Raw genomic sequence first — 13,331 nt, 5'->3', positions numbered from 1 at the left:
ATTAAGCTGAATTCGGTCAAACATTTCTCCAGAAAAAAATGCATTCAAAAGTGTACCGAAAAAATCGCATGTTTTTCTTCTTCAAGATACAAAATCCGTGACAACGATTTCTTATTGAAAAATTTAATTTTAACAGTTTTTTAATGAATATCGTTACATTTGCTTGAATTAAAGCAAAAGGTATAAAAATAATGGTTTCAGTGGTTATATTTGAAAATAGTGAAGAAATACTCAAAGTGGTCTCCCTCCCAAGGACTGACTGCGCTCGACGCTTCTTAACTTCGGTTATCGGACGAGAACCGGTGTATTCAGCGTGTTATGGCCGTTTCTCGAGAGTGCTAGTTAATAATTTGAATTAAATTAACTTTCATCTTTATAAAACAATAACAAAAAGAAGATATGTTTGCTTTTTTCGTATTTGGTGGAATTTGAAAGAGGAAACAAAAGTGAAAAACCAACGGCACGCAGTGTTCCTAAGTGGTCTCCCTCCCAAGTAGTGACTGCGCTCGACGCTGCTTAACTTCGGTTATCGGACGAGAACCGGTGTATTCACCGTGATATGGCCGTTGCCGAGAGTGCTAGTTAGTAATTTGAATTTAATTAACTTTCATCTTTATAAAACAATAACAAAATGAAGATATGTGTGCTTTTTTCAAATCGGGTGGAATTTAAAAGAGGAAACAAAAGTGAAAAACCAACGGCACGCAATATTCCCAAGTACTGACTGCGCTCGACGCTGCTAACGTCGGCGATCGGACGAGAACCGGTGTTCTCAGCGTGATATGGCCGTTGCCGAGAGTGCTAGTTAAAAATTCGAATTTAAATTAAGTGAGACAAATTAACCCTCATCTTTCTAAAACAATAACAAAATGAAGATATGTTTGCTTTTTTCATATCTATTGGAATTTAAAAGAGGAAAAAAAAAGTGAAAAAGCTAACGGCACGCAGTGTTCCTAAGTGGTCGCCCTCCCAAATACTGACTGCGCTCGACGCTGCTTAACTTCGGTTATCGTACGAGAACCGGTGTATTCAGCGTGTTATGGCCGTTGCCGATAGTGCTAGTTAATAATTTGAATTAAATTAACTTTCATCTTTATAAAACAATAACAAAAAGAAGATATGTGTGCTTTTTTCAATTCGGGTGGAATTTAAAAGAGGAAACAAAAGTGAAAAACCAACGGCACGCAGTATTCCCAAGTACTGACTGCGCTCGACGCTGCTACCAGGGCGATCGGACGAGAACCGGTGTTCTCAACGTGATATGGCCGTTGCCGAGAGTGCTAGTTAAAAATTCGAATTTAAATTAAGTGAGACAAATTAACCTTCATCTTTATAAAACATTAACAAAAAGAAAATATGTTTGCTTTTTTCATATCGGGTGGAATTTAAAAGAGGAAACAAAAGTGAAAAAGCCAACGGCACGCAGTATTCCCAAGTACTGACTGCGCTCGACGCTGCTAACGTCGGCGATCGGACGAGAACCGGTGTTCTCAGCGTGATATGGCCGTTGCCGAGAGTGCTAGTTAATAATTTGAATTAAATTAACTTTCATCTTTATAAAACAATAACAAAAAGAAGATATGTTTGCTTTTTTCATATCTGGTGGAATTTGAAAGAGGAAATAAAAGTGAAAAAGCCAACGGCACGCAGTATTCCCAAGTACTGTATGCGCTCGACGCTGCTTAACTTCGGTGATCGGACGAGAACCGGTGTTTTCAGCGTGATATGGCCGTTGCCGAGAGTGCTAGTTAATAATTCGAATTTAAATTAAGTGAGACAAATTAACCTTCATCATTTTAAAACAATAACAAAAAAACATGTTTGCTTTTTTCATATCTATTAAAATTTAAAAGAGGAAAAAAAGTGAATAAGCCAACGGCACGCAGTGTTCCTAAGTGGTCTCCCTCCCAAGTACTGACTGCGCTCGACGCTGCTTAACTTCGGTGATCGGACGAGAACCGCTGTATTCAGCGTGATATGGTCGTTGCCGAGAGTGCTAGTTAATAATTCGAATTTAAATTAAGTGAGACAAATTAACCTTCATCATTTTAAAACAATAACAAAATGAAAACATGTTTGCTTTTTTCATATCTATTAAAATTTAAAAGAGGAAAAAAAAAGTGAAAAAGCCAACGGCACGCAGTGTTCCTAAGTGGTCTCCCTCCCAAGTAGTGACTGCGCTCGACGCTGCTTAACATCGGTTATCGGACGAGAACCGCTGTATTCAGCGTGATATGGCCGTTGCCGAGAGTGCTGGTTAATAATTTTAATTTAATTAACTTTCATCTTTATAAAACAATAACAAAAAGAAGATATGTTTGCTTTTGTCATATCGGGTGGAATTTAAAAGAGGAAACAAAAGTGAAAAAGCCAACGGCACGCAGTATTCCCAAGTACTGACTGCGCTCGACGCTGCTAACGTCGGCGATCGGACGAGAACCGTTGTTCTCAGCGTGATATGGCCGTTGCCGAGAGTGCTAGATAATAATTCGAATTTAAATTAAGTGAGACAAATTAACCTTCATCTTTTTAAAACAATAACAAAAAGAAAATATGTTTGCTTTTTTCATATCTATTGGAATTTAAAAGAGGAAAAAAAAAGTGAAAAAGCTAACGGCACGCAGTGTTCCTAAGTGGTCGCCCTCCCAAATACTGACTGCGCACGACGCTGCTTAACTTCGGTTATCGTACGAGAACCGGTGTATTCAGCGTGTTATGGCCGTTGCCGATAGTGCTAGTTAATAATTTGATTTAAATTAACTTTCATCTTTATAAAACAATAACAGAAAGAAGATATGTTTGCTTTTTTTCATATCTGGTGGAATTTGAAAGAGGAAACAAAAGTGAAAAAGCCAACGGCACGCAGTATTCCCAAGTACTGTATGCGTTCGACGCTGCTTAACTTCGGTGATCGCACGAGAACCGGTGTTTTCAGCGTGATATGGCCGTTGCCGAGAGTGCTAGTTAATAATTCGAATTTAAATTAAGTGAGACAAATTAACCTTCATAATTTTAAAACAATAACAAAAAAAACATGTTTGCTTTTTTCATATCTATTAAAATTTAAAAGAGGAAAAAAAGTGAAAAACCCAACGGCACGCAGTGTTCCTTAGTGGTCTCCCTCCCAAGTTGTGACTGCGCTCGACGCTGCTTAACATCGGTTATCGGACGAGAACCGCTGTATTCAGCGTGATATGGCCGTTGCCGAGAGTGCTGGTTAATAATTTTAATTTAATTAACTTTCATCTTTATAAAACAATAACAAAAAGAAGATATGATTGCTTTTGTCATATCGGGTGGAATTTAAAAGAGGAAACAAAAGTGAAAAAGCCAACGGCACGCAGTATTCCCAAGTACTGACTGCGCTCGACGCTGCTAACGTCGGCGATCGGACGAGAACCGTTGTTCTCAGCGTGATATGGCCGTTGCCGAGAGTGCTAGATAATAATTCGAATTTAAATTAAGTGAGACAAATTAACCTTCATCTTTTTAAAACAATAACAAAAAGAAAATATGTTTGCTTTTTTAATATCTATTGGAATTTAAAAGAGGAAAAAAAAGTGAAAAAGCTAACGGCACGCAGTGTTCCTAAGTGGTCGCCATACTAAAAACATTGAGCTACGACAAACATTGGCCGAGATATTAAGCAAAATGTTCGTCAACTTTGGTATCGTCTCACTTATTTTTATTATGTTACTTATGATTTTTGCACTAAACTTTGGAGGCTCATAACTCTTGTTCTACAAGAGATACTGGGATCTCCTTTGGATATGTTATAGTACTCTTTGCTCCCCATACAAGGATTCTTTAAACTTGAGGCTACCTCAATATCGTCGTCAACTTATTTTTTGTCTCACTTATTGTTAGAAGGTTACTTTGATTTTTGAAAATAAACTTTGCAGGCACGTAACTCTGGTTCTACCAGAGATACGGGGATGTAAATAATGTGACCTTGACACAAATGTTCGGATAATTATAAAGGTCTTTGCATGTTCCAAGCAAAAAAAAAACTTCGCGGTTTCGAACCTGTGGCCTTCCGAGAGTGAGGCGGATACGATAACCGCTACCCTAAAGATATGTTATTATTTTTAATCGAAAGAACAGGGTCAAGTAATTAAGCAATACGTGAAAAAACAAACCCCTCCATAGAAAATGCATTAGACTATACTTTGCAGGCTCCTAACTCTGTTTCTACTGGAGATACGGGGATGTCCTTTGAGTATGTTATAGTCCAATTTGTCCCCCATCTAACCATACTAAAAATATTGAGCTACGACCAACAGGGGCCGAGTCATTAAGCTAAACGTAAACAAACAACCCGTCCATAGGAAATGCAGTAGACTATATTTTGCAGGCCCATAACTCTGTGTCTACTAGAGATACGGGGATGTCCTTAGGATATGTTATAGTCCAAATTGTCCCCCATCTAATTATACTAAAAACATTGAGCTTCGACAAACATTGGCCGAGATATTAAGCAAAATGTTCGTCAACTTTGGTATCGTCTCACTTATTTTTATTATGTTACTTATGATTTTTGCACTAAACTTTGGAGGCTCATAACTCTTGTTCTACAAGAGATACTGGGATCTCCTTTGGATATGTTATAGTACTCTTTGCTCCCCATACAAGGATTCTTTAAACTTGAGGCTACCTCAATATCGTCGTCAACTTATTTTTTGTCTCACTTATTGTTAGAAGGTTACTTTTGATTTTTGAAAATAAACTTTGCAGGCACGTAACTCTGGTTCTACCAGAGATACGGGGATGTAAATAATGTGACCTTGACACAAATGTTCGGATAATTATAAAGGTCTTTGCATGTTCCAAGCAAAAAAAAACTTCGCGGTTTCGAACCTGTGGCCTTCCGAGAGTGAGGCGGATGCGATAACCGCTACCCTAAAGATATGTTATTATTTTTAATCGAAAGAACAGGGTCAAGTAATTAAGCAATACGTGAACAAACAAACCCCTCCATAGAAAATGCATTAGACTATACTTTGCAGGCTCGTAACTCTGTTTCTACTGGAGATACGGGGATGTCCTTTGAGTATGTTATAGTCCAATTTGTCCCCCATCTAACCATACTAAAAACATTGAGCTACGACAAACAGCAGTCGAGTAATTAAGCTAATCGTAAACAAACAAACCCCTCCATAGGAAATGCATTAGACTATACTTTGCAGGCCCATAACTCTGTGTCTACTAGAGATACGGGGATGTCCTTAGGATATGTTATAGTCCAAATTGTCCCCCATCTAACCATACTAAAAACGTTGGGCTACGACAAACAGGGGCCGAGTACTTAAGCAAAACGTAACGAAACAAACCCCCTGCATAGGAAATGCATTAGACTATAGTTTGCAGGCTCGTAACTCTGTTTCTATTGGAGATACGGGGATGTCCTTTGAGTTTGTCGTAGCTCAATGTTTTTAGTATGGTTAGATGGGGGACAATTTGGACTATAACATATCCTAAGGACATCCCCGTATCTCTAGTAGACACAGAGTTATGGGCCTGCAAAATATAGTCTACTGCATTTCCTATGGACGGGTTGTTTGTTTACGTTTAGCTTAATTACTCGGCCCCTGTTGGTCGTAGCTCAATGTTTTTAGTATGGTTAGATGGGGGACAAATTGGACTATAACATACTCAAAGGACATCCCCGTATCTCCAGTAGAAACAGAGTTACGAGCCTGCAAAGTATAGTCTAATGCATTTTCTATGGAGGGGTTTGTTTGTTCACGTATTGCTTAATTACTTGACCCTGTTCTTTCGATTAAAAATAATAACATATCTTTAGTGTAGCGGTTATCGCATCCGCCTCACTCTCGGAAGGCCACAGGTTCGAAACCGCGAAGTTTTTTTTTGCTTGGAACATGCAAAGACCTTTATAATTATCCGAACATTTGTGTCAAGGTCACATTATTTACATCCCCGTATCTCTGGTAGAACCAGAGTTACGAGCCTGCAAAGTTTATTTTCAAAAATCAAAAGTAACCTTCTAACAATAAGTGAGACAAAAAATAAGTTGACGACGATATTGAGGTAGCCTCAAGTTTAAAGTATCCTTGTATGGGGAGCAAAGAGTACTATAACATATCCAAAGGAGATTCCAGTATCTCTTGTAGAACAAGAGTTATGAGCCTCCAAAGTTTAGTGCAAAAATCATAAGTAACATAATAAAAATAAGTGAGACGATACCAAAGTTGACGAACATTTTGCTTAATATCTCGGCCAATGTTTGTCGTAGCTCAATGTTTTTAGTATGGCGACCACTTAGGAACACTGCGTGCCGTTAGCTTTTTCACTTTTTTTTCCTCTTTTAAATTCCAATAGATATTAAAAAAGCAAACATATTTTCTTTTTGTTATTGTTTTAAAAAGATGAAGGTTAATTTGTCTCACTTAATTTAAATTCGAATTATTATCTAGCACTCTCGGCAACGGCCATATCACGCTGAGAACAACGGTTCTCGTCCGATCGCCGACGTTAGCAGCGTCGAGCGCAGTCAGTACTTGGGAATACTGCGTGCCGTTGGCTTTTTCACTTTTGTTTCCTCTTTTAAATTCCACCCGATATGACAAAAGCAATCATATCTTCTTTTTGTTATTGTTTTATAAAGATGAAAGTTAATTAAATTAAAATTATTAACCAGCACTCTCGGCAACGGCCATATCACGCTGAATACAGCGGTTCTCGTCCGATAACCGATGTTAAGCAGCGTCGAGCGCAGTCACAACTTGGGAGGGAGACCACTAAGGAACACTGCGTGCCGTTGGGTTTTTCACTTTTTTTCCTCTTTTAAATTTTAATAGATATGAAAAAAGCAAACATGTTTTTTTTGTTATTGTTTTAAAATTATGAAGGTTAATTTGTCTCACTTAATTTAAATTCGAATTATTAACTAGCACTCTCGGCAACGGCCATATCACGCTGAAAACACCGGTTCTCGTGCGATCACCGAAGTTAAGCAGCGTCGAACGCATACAGTACTTGGGAATACTGCGTGCCGTTGGCTTTTTCACTTTTGTTTCCTCTTTCAAATTCCACCAGATATGAAAAAAAGCAAACATATCTTCTTTCTGTTATTGTTTTATAAAGATGAAAGTTAATTTAAATCAAATTATTAACTAGCACTATCGGCAACGGCCATAACACGCTGAATACACCGGTTCTCGTACGATAACCGAAGTTAAGCAGCGTCGTGCGCAGTCAGTATTTGGGAGGGCGACCACTTAGGAACACTGCGTGCCGTTAGCTTTTTCACTTTTTTTTTCCTCTTTTAAATTCCAATAGATATGAAAAAAGCAAACATATTTTCTTTTTGTTATTGTTTTAAAAAGATGAAGGTTAATTTGTCTCACTTAATTTAAATTCGAATTATTATCTAGCACTCTCGGCAACGGCCATATCACGCTGAGAACAACGGTTCTCGTCCGATCGCCGACGTTAGCAGCGTCGAGCGCAGTCAGTACTTGGGAATACTGCGTGCCGTTGGCTTTTTCACTTTTGTTTCCTCTTTTAAATTCCACCCGATATGACAAAAGCAAACATATCTTCTTTTTGTTATTGTTTTATAAAGATGAAAGTTAATTAAATTAAAATTATTAACCAGCACTCTCGGCAACGGCCATATCACGCTGAATACAGCGGTTCTCGTCCGATAACCGATGTTAAGCAGCGTCGAGCGCAGTCACTACTTGGGAGGGAGACCACTTAGGAACACTGCGTGCCGTTGGCTTTTTCACTTTTTTTTTCCTCTTTTAAATTTTAATAGATATGAAAAAAGCAAACATGTTTTCATTTTGTTATTGTTTTAAAATGATGAAGGTTAATTTGTCTCACTTAATTTAAATTCGAATTATTAACTAGCACTCTCGGCAACGACCATATCACGCTGAATACAGCGGTTCTCGTCCGATCACCGAAGTTAAGCAGCGTCGAGCGCAGTCAGTACTTGGGAGGGAGACCACTTAGGAACACTGCGTGCCGTTGGCTTATTCACTTTTTTTCCTCTTTTAAATTTTAATAGATATGAAAAAAGCAAACATGTTTTTTTGTTATTGTTTTAAAATGATGAAGGTTAATTTGTCTCACTTAATTTAAATTCGAATTATTAACTAGCACTCTCGGCAACGGCCATATCACGCTGAAAACACCGGTTCTCGTCCGATCACCGAAGTTAAGCAGCGTCGAGCGCATACAGTACTTGGGAATACTGCGTGCCGTTGGCTTTTTCACTTTTATTTCCTCTTTCAAATTCCACCAGATATGAAAAAAGCAAACATATCTTCTTTTTGTTATTGTTTTATAAAGATGAAAGTTAATTTAATTCAAATTATTAACTAGCACTCTCGGCAACGGCCATATCACGCTGAGAACACCGGTTCTCGTCCGATCGCCGACGTTAGCAGCGTCGAGCGCAGTCAGTACTTGGGAATACTGCGTGCCGTTGGCTTTTTCACTTTTGTTTCCTCTTTTAAATTCCACCCGATATGAAAAAAGCAAACATATTTTCTTTTTGTTAATGTTTTATAAAGATGAAGGTTAATTTGTCTCACTTAATTTAAATTCGAATTTTTAACTAGCACTCTCGGCAACGGCCATATCACGTTGAGAACACCGGTTCTCGTCCGATCGCCCTGGTAGCAGCGTCGAGCGCAGTCAGTACTTGGGAATACTGCGTGCCGTTGGTTTTTCACTTTTGTTTCCTCTTTTAAATTCCACCCGAATTGAAAAAAGCACACATATCTTCTTTTTGTTATTGTTTTATAAAGATGAAAGTTAATTTAATTCAAATTATTAACTAGCACTATCGGCAACGGCCATAACACGCTGAATACACCGGTTCTCGTACGATAACCGAAGTTAAGCAGCGTCGAGCGCAGTCAGTATTTGGGAGGGCGACCACTTAGGAACACTGCGTGCCGTTAGCTTTTTCACTTTTTTTTTCCTCTTTTAAATTCCAATAGATATGAAAAAAGCAAACATATCTTCATTTTGTTATTGTTTTAGAAAGATGAGGGTTAATTTGTCTCACTTAATTTAAATTCGAATTTTTAACTAGCACTCTCGGCAACGGCCATATCACGCTGAGAACACCGGTTCTCGTCCGATCGCCGACGTTAGCAGCGTCGAGCGCAGTCAGTACTTGGGAATATTGCGTGCCGTTGGTTTTTCACTTTTGTTTCCTCTTTTAAATTCCACCCGATTTGAAAAAAGCACACATATCTTCATTTTGTTATTGTTTTATAAAGATGAAAGTTAATTAAATTCAAATTACTAACTAGCACTCTCGGCAACGGCCATATCACGGTGAATACACCGGTTCTCGTCCGATAACCGAAGTTAAGCAGCGTCGAGCGCAGTCACTACTTGGGAGGGAGACCACTTAGGAACACTGCGTGCCGTTGGTTTTTCACTTTTGTTTCCTCTTTCAAATTCCACCAAATACGAAAAAAGCAAACATATCTTCTTTTTGTTATTGTTTTATAAAGATGAAAGTTAATTTAATTCAAATTATTAACTAGCACTCTCGAGAAACGGCCATAACACGCTGAATACACCGGTTCTCGTCCGATAACCGAAGTTAAGAAGCGTCGAGCGCAGTCAGTCCTTGGGAGGGAGACCACTTTGAGTATTTCTTCACTATTTTCAAATATAACCACTGAAACCATTATTTTTATACCTTTTGCTTTAATTCAAGCAAATGTAACGATATTCATTAAAAAACTGTTAAAATTAAATTTTTCAATAAGAAATCGTTGTCACGGATTTTGTATCTTGAAGAAGAAAAACATGCGATTTTTTCGGTACACTTTTGAATGCATTTTTTTCTGGAGAAATGTTTGACCGAATTCAGCTTAATTCCCTATAAAACACTCATTAAAAGTGATTTCATCTCGATTGAACATAATTAAAAATTTACCTCGATTTTTAATAACATTTTCAAAATCGGCGTTTCACGGCCAAAGAAGCATATTTTGAGTAGTTCTTCTCTATTTTCAAATTTATTCATTGAATCCATTATTTTTATACTTTTTGCTTTAATTCAAGCAATGTAACGATATTCATTCAAAAAACTGTTAAAATTCAATTTTCAATAAGAAATCGTATTCACGGATTTTGTGTCTTGAAGAAGAAAAACATGCGATTTTTTCGGTACTTTTTTGAATGCATTTTTTTCTGGAGAAATTTTTGACCGAATTCAGCTTAATTCCCTATAAAACACTCATTAAAAGTGATTTCATCTCGATTGAACAATAAATAAAAATGTACCTCGATTTTTAATAACTTTTCAAAATCGACGTAACTCGGCCAAAGAAAAACATTTTGAGTATTTCTTCACTATTTTCAAATATGTTCACTGAAACCATTATTTTTATACTTTTTGCTTTAATTCAAGCAAATGTAACGATATTCAATCAAAAAACTGTTAAAATTAAATTTTTCAATAAGAAATCGTTGTCACGGATTTTGTCTCTTGAAGAAGAAAAACATGCGATTTTTTCGGTACTTTTTTGAATGCATTTTTTTCTGGAGAAATTTTTGACCGAATTCAGCTTAATTCCCTATAAAACACTCATTAAAAGTGATTTCATCTCGATTGAACAATAAATAAAAATGTACCTCGATTTTTAATAACATTTTCAAAATCGACGTAACTCGGCCAAAGAAAAACATTTTGAGTATTTCTTCACTATTTTCAAATATAACCACTGAAACCATTATTTTTGTAATTTTTGCGTTAATTCAAGCAAATGTAACGATATTCATTCAACAACCTGTTAAAATTCAATTTTAAATAAGAAATCGTTGTCACGGATTTTGTATCTTGAAGAGAAAAAACATGCGATTTTTTCGGTACACTTTTAAATGCATTTTTTTCTGGAGAAATGTTTGACCGAATTCAGCTTAATTCCCTCTAAAACACTCAATAAAAGTGATTTCATCTCGATTGAACAATAATTAAAAATGTACCTCGATTTTTAATAACATTTTCAAAATCGACGTTTCACCGCCAACGAAGCATATTTTGAGTATTTCTTCACTATTTTCAAATATATTCACTGAAACCATTATTTTTATACTTTTTGCTTTAATTCAAGCAAATGTAACGATATTCAATCAAAAAACTGTTAAAATTAAATTTTTCAATAAGAAATCGTTGTCACGGATTTTGTATCTTGAAGAAGAAAAACATGCGATTTTTTCGGTACTTTTTTGAATGCATTTTTTTCTGGAGAAATTTTTGACCGAATTCAGCTTAATTCCCTATAAAACACTCATTAAAAGTGATTTCATCTCGATTGAACAATAAATAAAAATGTACCTCGATTTTTAATAACATTTTCAAAATCGACGTTTCACGGCCAAAGAAGCATATTTTGAGTATTTCTTCACTATTTTCAAATATAACCACTGAAACCATTATTTTTATACTTTTTGCTTTAATTCAAGCAAATGTAACGATATTCATTCAAAAAACTGTTAAAATTCAATTTTTCAATAAGAAATCGTTGTGACGGATTTTGTATCTTGAAGAAGAAAAACATGCGATTTTTTCGGTACACTTTTGAATGCATTTTTTTCTGGAGAAATGTTTGACCGAATTCAGCTTAATTCCCTATAAAACACTCATTGAAAGTGATTTCATCTCGATTGAACAATAATTAAAAATGTACCTCGATTTTTAATAACATTTTCAAAATCGTTGAGCCCTCCCGGGAGCGGTGTTGTGACGTCTCAGATGTAACGTAAAATGTCAGAGTTTTTCCACAATCCCTGACGAACATTTAATTTTTTGGCTTCCGTGGCGCAATGGTTAGCGCGTTCGGCTGTTAACCCATAGGGTGGTGGTTCGACCCCATCCGGGAGCGGTGTTGTGAGGTCTCAGATGTGACGTAAAAAATCAAGGTTTTTACATAATACCTGACGAGCGTTTAACTTTTGGGCTTCCGTGGCGCAATGGTTAGCGCGTTCGGCTGTTAACCAATAGGTTGGTGGTTCGAGCCCATCCGGGAGCGGTGTTGTGAGGTCTCAGATGTGACGTAAAAAGTCAAGGTTTTTACACAATACCTGACGAGCATTTAACTTTTGGGCTTCCGTGGCACAATGGTTAGCGCGTTCGGCTGTTAACCAATAGGTTGGTGGTTCGAGCCCATCCGGGATAGGTGTTGTGAGGTCTCAGATGTGACGTAAAAAGTCAAGGTTTTTACACAATACCTGACGAGCCTTTAACTTTTGGGCTTCCGTGGCGCAATGGTTAGCGCGTTCGGCTGTTAACCAATAGGTTGGTGGTTCGACCCCATCCGGGAGCGGTGTTGTGAGGTCTCAGATGTGACGTAAAAAATCAAGGTTTTTACATATAACCTGACGAGCGTTTAACTTTTGGGCTTCCGTGGCGCAATGGTTAGCGCGTTCGGCTGTTAACCAATAGGTTGGTGGTTCGAGCCCATCCGGGAGCGGTGTTGTGAGGTCTCAGATGTGACGTAAAAAGTCAAGGTTTTTACACAATACCTGACGAGCATTTAACTTTTGGGCTTCCGTGGCGCAATGGTTAGCGCGTTCGGCTGTTAACCAATAGGTTGGTGGTTCGAGCCCATCCGGGAGAGGTGTTGTGAGGTCTCAGATGTGACGTAAAAAGTCAAGGTTTTTACACAATACCTGACGAGCATTTAACTTCTGGGCTTCCGTGGCGCAATGGTTAGCGCGTTCGGCTGTTAACCAATAGGTTGGTGGTTCGAGCCCATCCGGGAGCGGTGTTGTGAGGTCTCAGATGTGACGTAAAAAGTCATGGTTTTTGCACAATACCTGACGGGCATTTAGCTTTTGTGCTTCCGTGGCGCAATGGTTAGCGCGTTCGGCTGTTAACCAATAGGTTGGTGGTTCGAGCCCATCCGGGAGCGGTGTTGTGGGATCTCAAATGTAACGTAGAAAGCCAAAGTTTTTCCACAATACGTGACGACCATTTAATTTCTGAGCTTCCGTGGCTCAATGGTTAGCGCGTTCGGCTGTTAACCAATAGGTTGGTGGTTCGAGCCCATCCGGGAGCGGTGTTGTCAGGTCTCAGAAGTGACGTAAAAAGTCAAGGTTTTTCCACAATACCTGACGAACATTTAATTTTTGGGCTTCCTTGGCGCAATGGTTAGCGCGTTCGGCTGTTAACCGAAAGGTTGGTGGTTCGAGCCCATCCGGGAGCGGTGTTGTGACGTCTCAGATGTAACGTAAAATGTCAGAGCTTTTCCACAATACCCGACGAACATTTAATTTTTGGGCTTCCTTGGCGCAATTATTAGCGCGTTCAACTGTTAATCGAAAGGCTGGTG

General features: G+C 38.0%; 14 pseudogenes; 7 read left to right on the top strand and 7 right to left on the bottom strand.

Annotated features, from left to right (window-relative positions):
- Window positions 1–452: 452 nt before the first annotated feature.
- On the bottom strand, window positions 453–571 carry LOC149701560 (5S ribosomal RNA; annotated as a pseudogene).
- A 361-nt stretch (window positions 572–932) lies between these two features.
- On the bottom strand, window positions 933–1,051 carry LOC149701559 (5S ribosomal RNA; annotated as a pseudogene).
- A 583-nt stretch (window positions 1,052–1,634) lies between these two features.
- Window positions 1,635–1,737, bottom strand: LOC149701558 (5S ribosomal RNA; annotated as a pseudogene).
- Window positions 1,738–1,870: 133 nt separating this feature from the next.
- LOC149701557 (5S ribosomal RNA) lies at window positions 1,871–1,989 on the bottom strand (annotated as a pseudogene).
- Window positions 1,990–2,127: 138 nt separating this feature from the next.
- On the bottom strand, window positions 2,128–2,246 carry LOC149701556 (5S ribosomal RNA; annotated as a pseudogene).
- A 362-nt stretch (window positions 2,247–2,608) lies between these two features.
- LOC149701555 (5S ribosomal RNA) lies at window positions 2,609–2,727 on the bottom strand (annotated as a pseudogene).
- Window positions 2,728–2,850: 123 nt separating this feature from the next.
- LOC149701554 (5S ribosomal RNA) lies at window positions 2,851–2,953 on the bottom strand (annotated as a pseudogene).
- A 3,965-nt stretch (window positions 2,954–6,918) lies between these two features.
- Window positions 6,919–7,021, top strand: LOC149701553 (5S ribosomal RNA; annotated as a pseudogene).
- Window positions 7,022–7,144: 123 nt separating this feature from the next.
- LOC149701552 (5S ribosomal RNA) lies at window positions 7,145–7,263 on the top strand (annotated as a pseudogene).
- A 362-nt stretch (window positions 7,264–7,625) lies between these two features.
- On the top strand, window positions 7,626–7,744 carry LOC149701551 (5S ribosomal RNA; annotated as a pseudogene).
- Window positions 7,745–7,882: 138 nt separating this feature from the next.
- Window positions 7,883–8,001, top strand: LOC149701550 (5S ribosomal RNA; annotated as a pseudogene).
- Window positions 8,002–8,134: 133 nt separating this feature from the next.
- On the top strand, window positions 8,135–8,237 carry LOC149701549 (5S ribosomal RNA; annotated as a pseudogene).
- A 583-nt stretch (window positions 8,238–8,820) lies between these two features.
- LOC149701548 (5S ribosomal RNA) lies at window positions 8,821–8,939 on the top strand (annotated as a pseudogene).
- A 361-nt stretch (window positions 8,940–9,300) lies between these two features.
- LOC149701547 (5S ribosomal RNA) lies at window positions 9,301–9,419 on the top strand (annotated as a pseudogene).
- The last annotated feature ends 3,912 nt before the right edge of the window (window positions 9,420–13,331 follow it).

This window comes from Phalangium opilio, unplaced genomic scaffold, assembly GCF_054372755.1.
Source record: "Phalangium opilio isolate 3A_F unplaced genomic scaffold, DU_Popi_V2 ptg000019l_1, whole genome shotgun sequence".
NCBI lineage: Eukaryota > Metazoa > Arthropoda > Arachnida > Opiliones > Phalangiidae > Phalangium > Phalangium opilio.
This window is presented reverse-complemented; position numbering and strand designations above follow the sequence as displayed.